This window comes from Salvelinus fontinalis, chromosome 22 (assembly GCF_029448725.1).
Source record: "Salvelinus fontinalis isolate EN_2023a chromosome 22, ASM2944872v1, whole genome shotgun sequence".
NCBI lineage: Eukaryota > Metazoa > Chordata > Actinopteri > Salmoniformes > Salmonidae > Salvelinus > Salvelinus fontinalis.
The window spans coordinates 40,928,359-40,944,755 of NC_074686.1; the positions used below are offsets into that span (position 1 = coordinate 40,928,359).

General features: G+C 42.2%; 1 protein-coding gene and 1 long non-coding RNA gene across 2 annotated transcripts in view; both read right to left on the minus strand.

Moving 5' to 3' along the window:
* Nucleotides 1–2,643: 2,643 nt before the first annotated feature.
* Nucleotides 2,644–11,724, minus strand: LOC129820313 (uncharacterized). The gene is made up of 3 exons (XR_008754189.1): nucleotides 11,603–11,724; nucleotides 10,962–11,139; nucleotides 2,644–8,054 (listed from the first exon to the last, which is right to left on the minus strand). It is a non-coding gene; the product is annotated as an uncharacterized LOC129820313 (long non-coding RNA).
* A 3,492-nt stretch (nucleotides 11,725–15,216) lies between these two features.
* The window catches only part of LOC129820402 (CUB and sushi domain-containing protein 2-like), a 4,643-nt gene continuing 3,462 nt past the window's right edge, over nucleotides 15,217–16,397 (minus strand). The window contains exon 3 of the mRNA XM_055877474.1: nucleotides 15,217–16,397. This exon is cut by the window's right edge and continues 887 nt beyond it. The gene's annotated coding sequence lies outside the window, so the exon portion shown is untranslated.

Genomic DNA, 16,397 nt, shown 5'->3' on the forward strand with positions numbered 1-16,397 from the left:
ACATAGAATTATCCTATACATAGAATTATCCTAAACATAGAATTATCCTAAACATAGAATTATCCTGAACATAGAATTATCCTGAACATAGAATTATCCTATACATAGAATTATCCTATACATAGAATTATCCTATACATAGAATTATCCTAAACATAGAATTATCCTGAACATAGAATTATCCTGAACATAGAATTATCCTGAACATAGAATTATCCTATACATAGAATTATCCTATACATAGAATTATCCTAAACATAGAATTATCCTAAACGTAGAATTATCCTGAACATAGAATTATCCTGAACATAGAATTATCCTATACATAGAATTATCCTATACATAGAATTATCCTAAACGTAGAATTATCCTGAACATAGAATTATCCTGAACATAGAATTATCCTAAACGTAGAATTATCCTGAACATAGAATTATCCTGAACATAGAATTATCCTATACATAGAATTATCCTGAACATAGAATTATCCTAAACATAGAATTATCCTACACATAGAATTATCCTAAACATAGAATTATCCTAAACATAGAATTATCCTAAACATAGATTTATCCTAAACGTAGAATTATCCTATACATAGAATTATCCTAAACATAGAATTATCCTAAACATAGAATTATCCTACACATAGAATTATCCTGAACATAGATTTTTAATATTTATTCTGTGTGTCTGGGCAGAATTCAGATCAAAGTTCACTAAATTATGTTTCAAACGTTTCCATTTTAATGTTTAATGATGTGCAACATCACGTGGTCGGTGATGTCATTTATCAGCCAATGGGGGTAAACGTAATAACCCATAATACTTGCAGCCATAAGTGGTAAAGTCCTTTTTGTTTGAGGAGCTAATCCGTCGTCACAATTGTGGAATAATCCTAACGTGAACATATACATTCTCTCTACGTCCTGGTTTGGGAAACACTTTAAAAAAAAAAGTTGTCTGGTAAATAACAAATGGATCTGGTTGGGATCCATCAGACAAATGGATCTGGTTCGGTCATCATCACGAGGGCCGTACATTTAACATCCGACACCTGCAAACGCAAGGAGATTGTTTTGGGGCATAATTGGCAGGTAAGATGTCTCTCTCACCAGGCACGTTGGCGGGTGGTCAGGACTCTACAGTGCAATCATTTAACTTGCATTTACAAATCAAAGTAAAGTTAAAAGTTAGTATGAGCCTCAATAGCTGCTTTCAAAATGTTTCTATCATTTTGTTTCATAGCAGATAGCGGACACAAAGAACTAGCTACATATCCTATAATATCTTACAATAATAATGCTAGAGCAATAAAAATAACTATTATAATGATTCTATAACATCCTAAATGAATAATCCCAGAATAATAATCCTAGAATAACATAATAATCCAATAATATCATAGAATAATATATCCTATAATAATAATCCTATAATAAAAAACCTATAATAATCATATACCAATAATAATCCTATAATAATAATAATCCTATAATAATAATAATAATAATAATAATAATAATAATAATAATAATAATCCTATAATAATAATAATAATAATAATAATATTCCTATAATAATAATAATAATAATCCTATAATAATAATAATAATAATCCTATAATAATAATAATAATAATCCTATAATAATAATAATAATAATCCTATAATAATAATAATAATAATCCTATAATAATAATAATAATAATCCTATAATAATAATAATAATATTCCTATAATAATAATAATAATAATCCTATAATAATAATAATAATAATCCTATAATAATAATAATAATAATCCTATAGTAATAATAATAATAATCATATAATAATAATAATAATAATCCTATAATAATAATAATAATAATCCTATAGTAATAATAATAATAATCCTATAGTAATAATAATAATAATAATAATAATCATATAATAATCCTATAATAATAATAACAATAATAATAATCATATAATAATAATAATAATAATAATAATAATAATAATAATAATCATATAATAATAATAATAATAATAATAATAATAATAATCATATAATAATAACGGTCCTCCTATAATAATAATAATCCTATAGTAATAATAATAATAATCATATAATAATAATAATAATAATCCTATAATAATAATAATAATAATCCTATAATAATAATAATAATAATCCTATAATAATAATAATAATAATAATAATAATCATATAATAATCCTATAATAATAATGATCCTATAATAATAATCCTATAATAATAATAATCCTATGATATCCTATAATGATAATCCTAGAATATTCTATACTAATAATCCTAAAATAATTATTATAATAATCCTATAATAATAATACTCCTATAATATCTCACCTCAAACAACAATTACATTTCATTTTTTTCAAAGGCTAAATTGTTTTTAAATGTTTGAGTTTTCTTCAACTGCTAGCGAAGACACGATGGCTACTAATCAGATTCTCTACGTAACAGACAGGACTAGAGCTAGCAGCTTGAGTGCCCTGGTTGCCAGGGTAACCTCCTGCCCTTAAAGGGGGCAGCCGAACATTTTAATCTCAGCTGTGATATTTTTGATTAAAAGACTCAGGTCACAAAAAAAATGAAATAACATTGAGCAAAATACGACTTCTTACTACTGAGACATTTATTCTTTTAGAAACATTACAAAGCATGCTCAACCGGTTTGTTTTTAGTTTTATAGTGAACAAATATTTTGGCTGGTAAAAAAAATCAGAGTGGCTAAAAGTTAGTTTCAGGTCCTGATCGTAATGCTTAAATAATTTTGCAACTGGGAAACGAGGCCCTGATCTCTGGACAGGGTCTTCAAAGGGGACATACAGACACTATACCAATTTAACCACAGTCCCATATTCCATCTTCCTCCCTAGTAGGAATACATGTCACAGTGTCACTGATCGGATAATCCTTCTTCTTCCTGACATCTTGACTCACATCACGAGATGTTATTCACTCTCACGCTCCCTTTACTCTCAACCCTCCCTTTCCTGTTCCTGTTCCTGTTCCTTCACGCTCCCTTTACTCTCAACCCTCCCTTTCCTGTTCCTGTTCCTGTTCCCGTCACAGTCTTTTTCTGCTGATGTTTACGTCTGAAACGTTGAAAAGTTAAGCGGGTGTCGTCTCCCCGTCTGTCCCCGCCTGCCGATATCCCAGCTGCTTGTCTTTGCCGAACCTTCCCTGATAATTGGGAGATTATGATGCGGGAGCCGGGGATCGGAGCGTAAACACTGTTTTGCTATGATCTGCTTAATCATTTCCAATTGAAGCTAGACACGAGTAATTGCAAAGCCACCAATACCCCTGCTGTCAAAGCTATGATGAGCCTTCAGCGACGTTCTCATGATGAGCCGAGGGAAAAAATAGAGCAATGTGATAACGTTTCAAGAGATGTTAGGAGCTTACTGAAGAGTACCTGTGGTGATGTGATGTGTGACAGGTTATGTCTTAACATCCAAGGGAAGGGAAAACCTTTGTCAAGCAGTGGATGGATTTGTTTCCTTAGTTGTATACAGATGAGTTGAGATTCTTGAAGAGGAGAGTAGACAAACAGAGCAGAAGGTGACTAGTCCAGATAGTGAGTGGGCCTAGACTCTAGCCTCCAGGTCCTAGCCTCCAGGTTCATTGACCATGTCCTAGCCTCCAGGTTCATTGACCATGTCCTAGCGTCCAGGTTCATTGACCATGTCCTAGCGTCCAGGTTCATTGACCATGTCCTAGCCTCAAGGTTCATTGACCATGTCCTAGCCTCCAGGTTAATTGACCATGTCCTAGCCTCCAGGTTCATTGACCATGTCCTAGCGTCCAGGTTCATTGATCATGTCCTAGCCTCCAGGTCCTAGCCTCCAGGTTCATTGACCATGTCCTAGCGTCCAGGTTCATTGATCATGTCCTAGGCTCCAGGTCCTAGCCTCCAGGTTCATTGACCATGTCCTAGCCTTCAGGTTCATTGACCATGTCCTAGCCTCCAGGTTCATTGCCCATGTCCTAGCCTCCAGGTTCATTAATAGTACAGATTGACCAGTTGAGTAGTCATTATTCTTGCTTCTATCAGCAAGCCTGGTGACTGGTGAGTCATTGCCAGTTCCTATACCGTCTCTGCAGCTCAGTCCTAGAGAGAGTGACGACCAGGAGGAGACTTTGCTGTAGCAGAAGAACACCGTGTGACATGACATCATCTGTTGGTCAATGCAGCATTGATGTTCTGTTCTGTGCGACATGTTGCTTCGGTTCTGGAACACTGGAAAAAAAAACACAGGTGGTTCCTAGCACCATGAGTCTCCATGGAAACACGTCGTGTGGCCCCTCGCTACATTGATGGATCAGACGCTTCATTTCTACCTTTCTACTGACAGATCTGGGTTGACGTGAGCAAAGTGACTGGCCCACAGAGAGAACAGACTGTAACACAACCAGAGTCCTTTCAGAACATGTGTTTTTGTTTTAGTATGTCCATGTAGAGTTGGTTCAGGGCCTTGAGAGGTGGTTTCGAAGGTTACAAAACACTCTCTCATTATAGTAGCAGTCTGTCTGTCTGGTGTAGAAACCACTCTGTAATTACAGTAGGATTCTGTCTGTCTGGTGTAGAACCATCTCTGTAATTACAGTAGCAGTCTGTCTGGTGTAGAAACCACTCTGTAATTACAGTAGGAGTCTGTCTGTCTGGTGTAGAAACCACTCTGTAATTACAGTAGGAGTCTGTCTGTCTGGTGTAGAAACCACTCTGTAATTACAGTAGCAGTCTGTCTGTCTGGTGTAGAAACCACTCTGTAATTACAGTAGAAGTCTGTCTGGTGTAGAAACCACTCTGTAATTACAGTAGGAGTCTGTCTGTCTGGTGTAGAAACCACTCTGTAATTACATTAGGAGTCTGTCTGTCTGTCTGGTGTAGAAACCACTCTGTAATTACATTAGGAGTCTGTCTGTCTGTCTGGTGTAGAAACCACTCTGTAATTACAGTAGCAGTCTGTCTGTCTGGTGTAGAAACCACTCTGTAATTACAGTAGGAGTCTGTCTGGTGTAGAACCATCTCTGTAATTACAGTAGCAGTCTGTCTGGTGTAGAAACCACTCTGTAATTACAGTAGCAGTCTGTCTGTCTGGTGTAGAAACCACTCTGTAATTACAGTAGGAGTCTGTCTGGTGTAGAAACCACTCTGTAATTACAGTAGCAGTCTGTCTGTCTGGTGTAGAAACCACTCTGTAATTACAGTAGCAGTCTGTCTGTCTGGTGTAGAAACCACTCTGTAATTACAGTAGGAGTCTGTCTGGTGTAGAAACCACTCTGTAATTACAGTAGGAGTCTGTCTGTCTGTCTGGTGTAGAAACCACTCTGTAATTACATTAGGAGTCTGTCTGTCTGTCTGGTGTAGAAACCACTCTGTAATTACAGTAGCAGTCTGTCTGTCTGGTGTAGAAACCACTCTGTAATTACAGTAGGAGTCTGTCTGGTGTAGAACCATCTCTGTAATTACAGTAGCAGTCTGTCTGGTGTAGAAACCACTCTGTAATTACAGTAGCAGTCTGTCTGTCTGGTGTAGAAACCACTCTGTAATTACAGTAGGAGTCTGTCTGGTGTAGAAACCACTCTGTAATTACAGTAGCAGTCTGTCTGTCTGGTGTAGAAACCACTCTGTAATTACAGTAGCAGTCTGTCTGTCTGGTGTAGAAACCACTCTGTAATTACAGTAGGAGTCTGTCTGGTGTAGAAACCACTCTGTAATTACAGTAGGAGTCTGTCTGTCTGGTGTAGAAACCACTCTGTAATTACAGTAGGAGTCTGTCTGTCTGGTGTAGAAACCACTCTGTAATTACAGTAGCAGTCTGTCTGGTGTAGAAACCACTCTGTAATTACAGTAACAGTCTGTCTGTCTGGTGTAGAAATGACTCTGTAATTACAGTAGGAGTCTGTCTGTCTGGTGTAGAAATCACTCTGTAATTACAGTAGGAGTCTGTCTGTCTGGTGTAGAAACCACTCTGTAATTACAGTAGGAGTCTGTCTGTCTGGTGTAGAAACCACTCTGTAATTACAGTAGGAGTCTGTCTGTCTGTCTGGTGTAGAAACCACTCTGTAATTACAGTAGGAGTCTGTCTGTCTGTCTGGTGTAGAAACCACTCTGTAATTACAGTAGCAGTCTGTCTGGTGTAGAAACCACTCTGTAATTACATTAGGAGTCTGTCTGTCTGTCTGGTGTAGAAACCACTCTGTAATTACAGTAGCAGTCTGTCTGTCTGGTGTAGAAACCACTCTGTAATTACAGTAGCAGTCTGTCTGTCTGGTGTAGAAACCACTCTGTAATTACAGTAGTAGTCAGTCTGTCTGGTGTAGAAATGACTCTGTAATTACAGTAGCAGTCTGTCTGTCTGGTGTAGAAACCACTCTGTAATTACAGTAGGAGTCTGTCTGGTGTAGAAACCACTCTGTAATTACAGTAGTAGTCTATCTGTCTGGTGTAGAAACCACTCTGTAATTACAGTAGCAGTCTGTCTGGTGTAGAAACCACTCTGTGTTGTAGAGTCATCATCAGAGATATTATCCACAGTGATCTGTGTTCTAGAGTCATCGTCAGAGCTGTTACCCATAGTGATCTGTGTTCTAGAGTCATCATCAGAGATATTATCCACAGTGATCTGTGTTCTAGAGTCATCGTCAGAGATGTTATCCACAGTGATCTGTGTTCTAGAGTCATCGTCAGAGCTGTTACCCATAGTGATCTGTGTTCTAGAGTCACCGTCAGAGCTGTTACCCATAGTGATCTGTGTTCTAGAGTCATCATCAGAGATATTATCCACAGTGATCTGTGTTGTAGAGTCATCGTCAGAGATATTATCCATAGTGATCTGTGGAATCTAGCACAACTTGTTCATAAAAGACTATGTTTGATTTATTGGTGTCAAAAAAACAAGAGGTATGCTTTTGATTGCTGATGTAGCCAAATTAACCTGCACGCACGCATGCACGCACGCACACACACACAGACACTACATCCTCAATAATTGCTTTCCCAGCAGCCTTCCTGAGCTAACGCTTAACCTCTACTCCAGATATCGTGGCCTTAGCAAGCAGAATCTCCTCTTGATAAAACAGGAAGAGAGTAAAAAGCAATACTGATATTCGCATCCCCCTTTAATCTGCAGCCACAGTGTGTCAACGCCTCAGAGGAAACTTCCGGAGTCCAGGAAGAAAATGGGGCCTAATTATTAAGTATTGGTCTGATATCCAAGAAAACAAGCAGTCCAGAGTGCCTTTCTCATGACGCATAGTTCCCGTTAGATCCCGTTAGGTCCAGTTAGATCCTGTTAGGTCCAGTTAGATCCAGTTAGATCCAGCTAGGTCCAGTTAGATCCCGTTAGATCCTGTTAGGTCCCGTTAGATCCAGTTAGATCCACTAAGATCCCGTTAGATCCCGTTAGGTCCCGTTAGATCCCGTTAGATCCCGTTAGATCCCGTTAGGTCCCGTTAGGTCCCGTTAGGTCCCTTTAGGTCCAGTTAGATCCAGTTAGATCCAGTTAGATCCAGTTAGATCCCGTTAGATCCAGTTAGATCCCGTTAGATCCAGCTAGGTCCAGTTGGAAAAGGTCCTTGCCAGGTTTTGTTCGCTACACAGCAAGCTGTTTACACCGACTGGTTCTTCTCCTCTCAAAGCCACCTGTGTATCAGCTGCTACACGTCAATATCTCTGCTGAAAGTTGACCGTAAAAATTCCCTTTTTGTGTTTTTGAAGAACAATACATAGACGTTCATCTAGGATCATTTCCACAGCGTAGTTCCACCTTTCTGCCCAGGCAGACAGTAGCATATATTCCTCAGAGAATGAAAGTAACAAGGGAAAAGTCAACCACTCCGCTGTGGCCATCGTCCCCTTGTCTGTTTTCATAAACATTATTTTCTTCTCTTTAAATGTCTCAAATGTATTGTAGTCAGTATAAAAGCATCTCCTTTCCCTCTGGCCAGTTAGATGAGGGTGTGGTCTCTCTTGTAAAAGGGGGCTCAGGCATGGGTGGGTCTCCTGCCTTCCTCTGCCTGCGCGGTGGGTGATGGGAGACATGGCAGGAGGAAGAAGATGGAGAGAGAGAGAGAGAGAGAGAGAGAGAGAGAGAGAGAGAGACAGAAACAAAGAGATAGAGAGAGAGAGAGACAGACAGGGAGAGAGAGAGAGAGAGACAGAGAGAGAGACAGAGAGAGCGACAGAGAGTGAGAGAGAGAGAGAGACAGAGAGAGAGAGAGAGAGAGAGAGAGAGCGAGAGAGAGACAGAGACAGAGACAGAGACAGAGACAGAGAGACAGAGAGACAGAGAGAGAGAGAGAGAGACAGAGAGAGCGACAGACACAGAGAGAGAGACAGAGACAGAGAGAGAGAGAGAGAGAGAGAGAGACAGAGACAGAGAGAGAGACAGACAGAGAGACATAGAGAGAGACAGAGACAGAGACAGAGACAGAGAGACAGAGAGAGACAGAGAGAGAGAGAGAGAGACAGAGAGAGCGACAGAGACAGAGAGAGAGAGAGAGACAGAGAGAGAGACAGAGACAGAGACAGAGACAGAGAGACGAGGAATACATAGAGGAGGCAGGTAGGATGATAAAAGAGGAGGATGGTGAGAAAGTGGTGACGAGACATGAAGAGAAAAGATAAACATTGTTAGAGACGTGACACACGATCGTGTTGCTCTGCTTGCATTTATAATACCTGGCCTGTATTATAATAGACCCGTCTTGTATTATAATAGACCTGGTCTTGTATTATAATAGACCTGTTCTGTATTATAATAGACCTGGTCTTGTATTATAATAGACCTGGTCTGTATTACAATATACCTGGTCTGTATTATAAGACCTGGCCTGTAGACCTAGCTTGTATAATAATAGACCTGGCCTGTATTATAATAGACCTGGCCTGTATAATAATAGACCTGGCCTGTATTATAATAGACCTGGCCTGTATTTTAATAGACCTGGCCTAGCTATTATATATTCTGTACTGTATCCTGTAGCTTCCTGTTAGGACAGTCTCCACTATATATTCTGTACTGTATCCTGTAGCTTCCTGTTAGGACGGTCTCCACTATATATTCTGTACTGTATCCTGTAGCTTCCTGTTAGGACGGTCTCCACTATATATGCTGTACTGTATCCTGTAGCTTCCTGTTAGGACGGTCTCCACTATACATTCTGTACTGTATCCTGTAGTGTCCTGTTAGGACGGTCTCCACTATATATCCTGTACTGTATCCTTTAGCTTCCTGTTAGGACGGTCTCCACTATATATCCTGTAGCTTCCTGTTAGGACGGTCTCCACTATATATCCTGTACTGTATCCTGTAGCATCCTGTTAGGATGGTCTCCACTATATATTCTGCACTGTATCCTGTAGCTTCCTGTTAGGACGGTCTCCACTATATATTCTGTACTGTATCCTGTGGCTTCCTGTTAGGACGGTCTCCACTATATATTCTGTAATGTATCCTGTAGCTTCCTGTTAGGACGGTCTTCACTATATATTCTGTACTGTATCCTGTAGCTTCCTGTTAGGACGGTCTCCACTATATATTCTTCACTGTATCCTGTAGCTTCCTGTTAGGACGGTCTCCACTATATATCCTGTACTGTATCCTGTAGCTTCCTGTTAGGACGGTCTCCACTATATATCCTGTAGCTTCCTGTTAGGACGGTCTCCACTATATATTCTGCACTGTATCCTGTAGCTTCCTGTTAGGACGGTCTCCACTATATATTCTGCACTGTATCCTGTAGCTTCCTGTTAGGACGGTCTCCACTATATATTCTGTACTGTTTCCTGTAGCTTCCTGTTAGGACGGTCTCCACTGTATATTCTGTACTGTATCCTGTAGCTTCCTGTTAGGACGGTCTCCACTATATATTCTGTACTGTATCCTGTAGTGTCCTGTTAGGACGGTCTCCACTATATATTCTGTACTGTATCCTGTAGCTTCCTGTTAGGACGGTCTCCACTATATATTCTGTACTGTATCCTGTAGCGTCCTGTTAGGACGGTCTCCACTATATATTCTGTACTGTATCCTGTAGCTTCCTGTTAGGACGGTCTCCACTATATATCCTGTACTGTATCCTGTAGCTTCCTGTTAGGACGGTCTCCACTTGTGGATACACAGCAACTGTCAAAGTTTGGACACACCTGCTCATTCAAGCTCAAACGCATTAAAAAGGAAAGAAATTACACACATTTACTGTTAACAAGGCACACCTGTTAATTGAAACGCATTCCAGGTGACTACCTCATGAAGCTGGTTGAGAGAGTTCCAAGAGTGTGCAATGCTGTCATCAAAGCAAAAGGTGGCTACTTTGAAGAATCTAAAATCTAAACTATATTTTGATTTGATTTGAACACTTTTTTTTTGGTCACTACATGATTCCATGTGTGTTATTTCATAGTGTTGATGTCTTCACTATTATTCTACAATGTAGAAAATAGTAAAACTAATGAAAAAACATCTGGAATGAGTAGGGATGTCCAAACTTTTGACTGGTACTGTGTATGTATTCTGTAGGACTGCGTCTGTCAATTGACTCTGCGATCCTTGTCAGTTTAGTATGAACAGACACTGATTCAGAGGCAAAAACAACGATTACTTTACTAGGAATGAGTCAGATGTGTTAGGATTGCACTGGAACAAAAGCACACACACAATGTTGGTCTCTAGGTTACGGAGCTCATTTAAAAATTCAAATCAACCCTGTGGTCTTTTTTTTTTTTAGGTTAAATATTCAGTGGTTGAATTCCCACACTGGGCACAATGTGCCGGTCACACACACTCTCACACACACACACACACACACACACACACACACACACACACACACACACACACACACACACACACACACACACACACACACACACACACACACACACACACACACACACACACACACACACACACACACACTCACCTCTGGAGGTAGCAGTGGCTATACCGCCGTACACACTGTGCTGACTGTAAACTCTGTCTCGTTGGCCATGATGTCGGTGGGCTGGATGTTCCGGTCGTACATGGGGTTCTCAAACGTAGCTCTACCGTTAGTGTTCTCATGGCCTGCGTAGCCGTTAAACGGTACCTTAGGTCTTCTCCTGAGAGAGAGAGAGAGAGAGAGAGAGAGAGAGAGAGAGAGAGAGAGAGAGAGAGAGAGAGAGAGAGAGACAGAGACAGAGACAGAGACAGAGACAGAGACAGAGACAGAGACAGAGACAGAGAGAGAGAGAGAGAGAGAGAGAGAGAGAGACAGAGAGACAGAGAGACAGAGAGACAGAGAGACAGAGAGACAGAGAGACAGAGACAGAGACAGAGACAGAGACAGAGACAGAGAGAGTGTATATATTATATTATTATTATTGTATCATAGGGTACCTGTGTTTGTAGAGGTATAGAGGGTTAGTATATTGTATCATAGGGTACCTGTGTTTGTAGAGGTATAGGTTAGTATATTGTATCATAGGGTACCTGTGTTTGTAGAGGTATAGGTTAGTATATTGTATCATAGGGTACCTGTGTTTGTAGAGGTATAGAGGGTTAGTATATTGTATTATAGGGTACCTGTGTTTGTAGAGGTACAGAGCGAAGCCTGCGATGATCATGGCGATGAACGGTACTAAGATGGCTGCTGCCACTGAACTGCTGTTGTGCGGGAAGTGTGAATTCTCTCTGCTCGTGTCTAAACTCTCTGGGAGGGAGGGAGGGAGGGAGGGAGGGAGGGAGGGAGGGAGGGAGGGAGGGAGAGATAGAGAGATACAAAGAGAGAGAGAAAGAGAGAGAGAGATACAGAGATACAGAGAGAGAGAGAGAGAGAGAGAGAGAGAGAGAGAGAGAGAGTGAGAGAGAGAGCGCGAGAGAGAGAGAGAGAGAGAGAGAGAGAGAAAGAAAGAGAGATACAAAGAGAGAGAGAGAGATACAGACAGAGAGAAAGCGAGAGAGAGATACAGAGATACAGAGAGAGAGAGAGAAAGACAGAGAGAGAGAGATAGAGAGAGAGAGAGACAGAGAGAGAGAGACAGAGAGAGAGAGAGAGAGATACAGAGAGAGACAGAGAGAGAGACAGAGAGAGAGACAGAGAGAGAGAGAGAGAGAGAGAGAGAGAGAGAGAGAGACAGAGAGAGAGACAGAGAGAGAGAGAGAGAGAGAGAGATACAGAGAGAGAGACAGAGAGATAGACAGAGAGAGAGAGAGAGAGAGACAGAGAGAGAGAGAGAGTAGAGCAGTTCAAATACAATAAAAATAACCATTCAATCTACAATCCAATGACTACCATGAGGCAAATAGGATGATCACAGTGAGCAAACCTGGTTGAAAAGATGTGATTTTGGTTTTGCTCAATGCGATACAAGACAGAAAATAGGAAAATGTATGACACATGACCAGCTAGGTATTCTAAGCACAATAAAATACAAAATACACAATACGGTGACTCTACCATGGAACAAATAGGATGAACCCAAACATGACAAGAACAAAAAAGGAAAATAGAACAAGCTAATATGTATCTATTAAGAAACAACTTAGACGTGACAGACGTCCAAGCCAATTAAAAATCAACGACACACAAAAAAAGAGACAATTTTCCATTAAATGATTGGTTAATTTAGAGAGAAAGTTGCAAGGGGGCTGAATGTCTTTCCACTAGACTCATCGGACAAGCCTGGTTCCTGGGAACGTCAAATTCCATTATTCCAACAATGGGTTTTAATTAATGAATTCAAGGCCCGACAGCGATGAAGTCATTTCAGAGTCCATTTTCAATTTAGGGCGGTGCGTGTGTGTCCAACGACAACAAGAGAGAGCTGGCCCACCTGTTGGAAAGTGGATGCCAAGAGAGAGCCAATAAAGTCCCAACAACTAAGAAGAATGAACTAAATTAATTAGGCAGGGAAGTGGCGGCCAACCAAAACCCCACAGTGTTGGGAAGTGGTGGGCCAACCAAAACCCCACAGTGTTGGGAAGTGGTGGGCCAACCAAAACCCCACAGGGTTGGGAAGTGGTGGGCCAACCAAAACCCCACAGGGTTGGGAAGTGGTGGGCCAACCAAAACCCCACAGAGTTGGGAAGTGGTGGCCAACCAAAACCCCACAGAGTTGGGAAGTGGTGGGCCAACCAAAACCCCACAGTGTTGGGAAGTGGCGGCCAACCAAAACCCCACAGGGTTGGGAAGTGGTGGGCCAACCAAAACCCCACAGTGTTGGGAAGTGGCGGCCAACCAAAACCCCACAGTGTTGGGAAGTGGTGGCCAACCAAAACCCCACAGGGTTGGGAAGTGGTGGCCAACCAAAACCCCACAGAGTTGGGAAGTGGCGGCCAACCAAAACCCCACAGTGTTGGGAAGTGGTGGGCCAACCAAAACCCCACAGTGTTGGGAAGTGGTGGGCCAACCAAAACCCCACAGTGTTGGGAAGTGGCGGCCAACCAAAGAAGCACACATATGCATATGCAGTCCTGAGCACCTGCCATCCCAGGTCATATCAGATTACCCTGCCATCCCAGATCATATCAGATTACCCTGCCACCCCAGATCATATCAGATTACCCTGCCATCCCAGGTCATATCAGATTACCCTGCCACCCCAGATCATATCAGATTACCCTGCCATCCCAGGTCATATCAGATTACCCTGCCATCCCAGGCCATATCAGATTACCCTGCCACCCCAGGCCATATCAGATTACCCTGCCATCCCAGATCATATCAGATTACCCTGCCACCCCAGGTCATATCAGATTACCCTGCCACCCCAGGTCATATCAGATTACCCTGCCATCCCAGATCATATCAGATTACCCTGCCACCCCAGGCCATATCAGATTACCCTGCCATCCCAGGTCATATCAGATTACCCTGCCATCCCAGGTCATATCAGATTACCCTGCCATCCCAGATCATGTCAGATTACCCTGCCATCCCAGGTCATATCAGATTACCCTGCCACCCCAGGTCATATCAGATTACCCTGCAAACCGAGATCAAATCAAATTACCCTGCCACCCCAGGTCATATCAGATTACCCTGCCATCCCAGATCATATCAGATTACCCTGCCATCCCAGATCATATCAGATTACCCTGCCATCCCAGGTCATATCAGATTACCCTGCCACCCCAGGTCATATCAGATTACCCTGCCACCCCAGGTCATATCAGATTACCCTGCCACCCCAGGTCATATCAGATTACCCTGCCATCCCAGGTCATATCAGATTACCCTGCCACCCCAGGTCATATCAGATTACCCTGCCACCCCAGGTCATATCAGATTACCCTGCCATCCCAGGTCATATCAGATTACCCTGCCATCCCAGGTCATGTCAGATTACCCTGCCATCCCAGATCATATCAGATTACCCTGCCATCCCAGATCATATCAGATTACCCTGCCACCCCAGGTCATATCAGATTACCCTGCAAACCGAGATCAAATCAAATTACCCTGCCATCCCAGACCATATCAGATTACCCTGCCATCCCAGGTCATATCAGATTACCCTGCCATCCCAGGTCATATCAGATTACCCTGCCACCCCAGGTCATATCAGATTACCCTGCAAACCGAGATCAAATCAAATTACCCTGCCATCCCAGACCATATCAGATTACCCTGCCATCCCAGGTCATATCAGATTACCCTGCCATCCCAGGCCATATCAGATTACCCTGCCACCCCAGGCCATATCAGATTACCCTGCCACCCCAGGCCATATCAGATTACCCTGCCACCCCAGGTCATATCAGATTACCCTGCCATCCCAGGTCATATCAGATTACCCTGCCATCCCAGATCATATCAGATTACCCTGCCATCCCAGGTCATGTCAGATTACCCTGCCATCCCAGGTCATATCAGATTACCCTGCCACCCCAGATCATATCAGATTACCCTGCCACCCCAGGCCATATCAGATTACCCTGCCATCCCAGATCATATCAGATTACCCTGCCATCCCAGGTCATATCAGATTACCCTGCCGATCCCAGATCATATCAGAATTACCCTGCCATCCCCAGCCATATCAGATTACCCTGCCATCCAGAGTCATATCAGATTACCCTGCCCATCCCAGGTCATATCAGATTACCCTGCCATCCCAGGATCAGATTACCCTGCCACCCCAGGTCATATCAGATTACCCTGCAAACCGAGATCAAATCAAATTACCCTGCCATCCCAGACCATATCAGATTACCCTGCCATCCCAGGTCATATCAGATTACCCTGCCATCCCAGGCCATATCAGATTACCCTGCCACCCCAGGCCATATCAGATTACCCTGCCACCCCAGGCCATATCAGATTACCCTGCCACCCCAGGTCATATCAGATTACCCTGCCATCCCAGGTCATATCAGATTACCCATCATTCAAGGTCATCTAAAGTTGTGTCTAGAGTGGTGTCAAGAGTTGTGTCTAGAGTCTAGAGTGGTCTTTAGAGTATAAAATGGTTTCTAGAGTGGTCTTTAGAGTATAAAATGGTTTCTAGAGTGGTCTTTAGAGTCTAGAGTGGTGTCTAGCATGGCGTCTAGAGTGGCGTCTAGAGTGGTCTTTAGAGTCTAGAGTGGTGTCTAGAGTCTAGAATGGTGTCTAGAGTGGTCTATAGAGTCTAGAGTGGCATTATGGGGGTGTCTAGAGTGGTGTCCAGAGTGGTGTCCAGAGTGGTGTCTAGAGAAGTGTCTAGAGTGGTGTCCAGAGTTGTGTCTAGGTTGGTGTCTAGAGTGGTGTCTAGATCTAGTGTGGTCTTTAGTGTCTAGAGTGGCGTCTAGAGTGGCGTCTAGAGTGGTGTCTAGAGAAATGTCTAGAGTGGTGTCTAGAGTCTAGAGTTGTGTATAGAGTGGTCTAGAGTCTAGAGTGGTGTCTAGCGTGGCGTCTAGAGTGGTGTCTATATTCTAGAGTTGTGTCTAGAGTGGTGTCTAGAGTGGTCTTTAGAGTCTAGAGTGGTATCTAGAGTGGTGTCTAGAGTGGTGTCCAGAGTGGTGTCTAGAGTGGTGTCCAGAGTGGTGTCTATATTCTAGAGTTGTGTCTAGAGTGGTGTCTAGAGTGGTCTTTAGAGTCTAGAGTGGTGTCTAGAGTGGTGTCCAGAGTGGTGTCCAGAGTGGTGTCTAGAGTGATGTCTAGAGTGGTGTCTAGATTGGCTTCTAGAGTGGTGTCTAGAGTGACGTCTAGAGTGGTGTCTAGAGTCTAGAGTGGTGTCTAGGGTGGTGTCTAGTTTCTAGAGTGGTGTCTAGGGTGGTGTCTAGTTTCTAGAGTGGTCTTTAGAGTCTAGAGTGGTCTCTAGAGTGGTGTCTAGAGTGATTTGTAGAGCGGCCTGGTCACTAGAAATATACTTTGATTTCCAAATTTTGACAAAGTGGA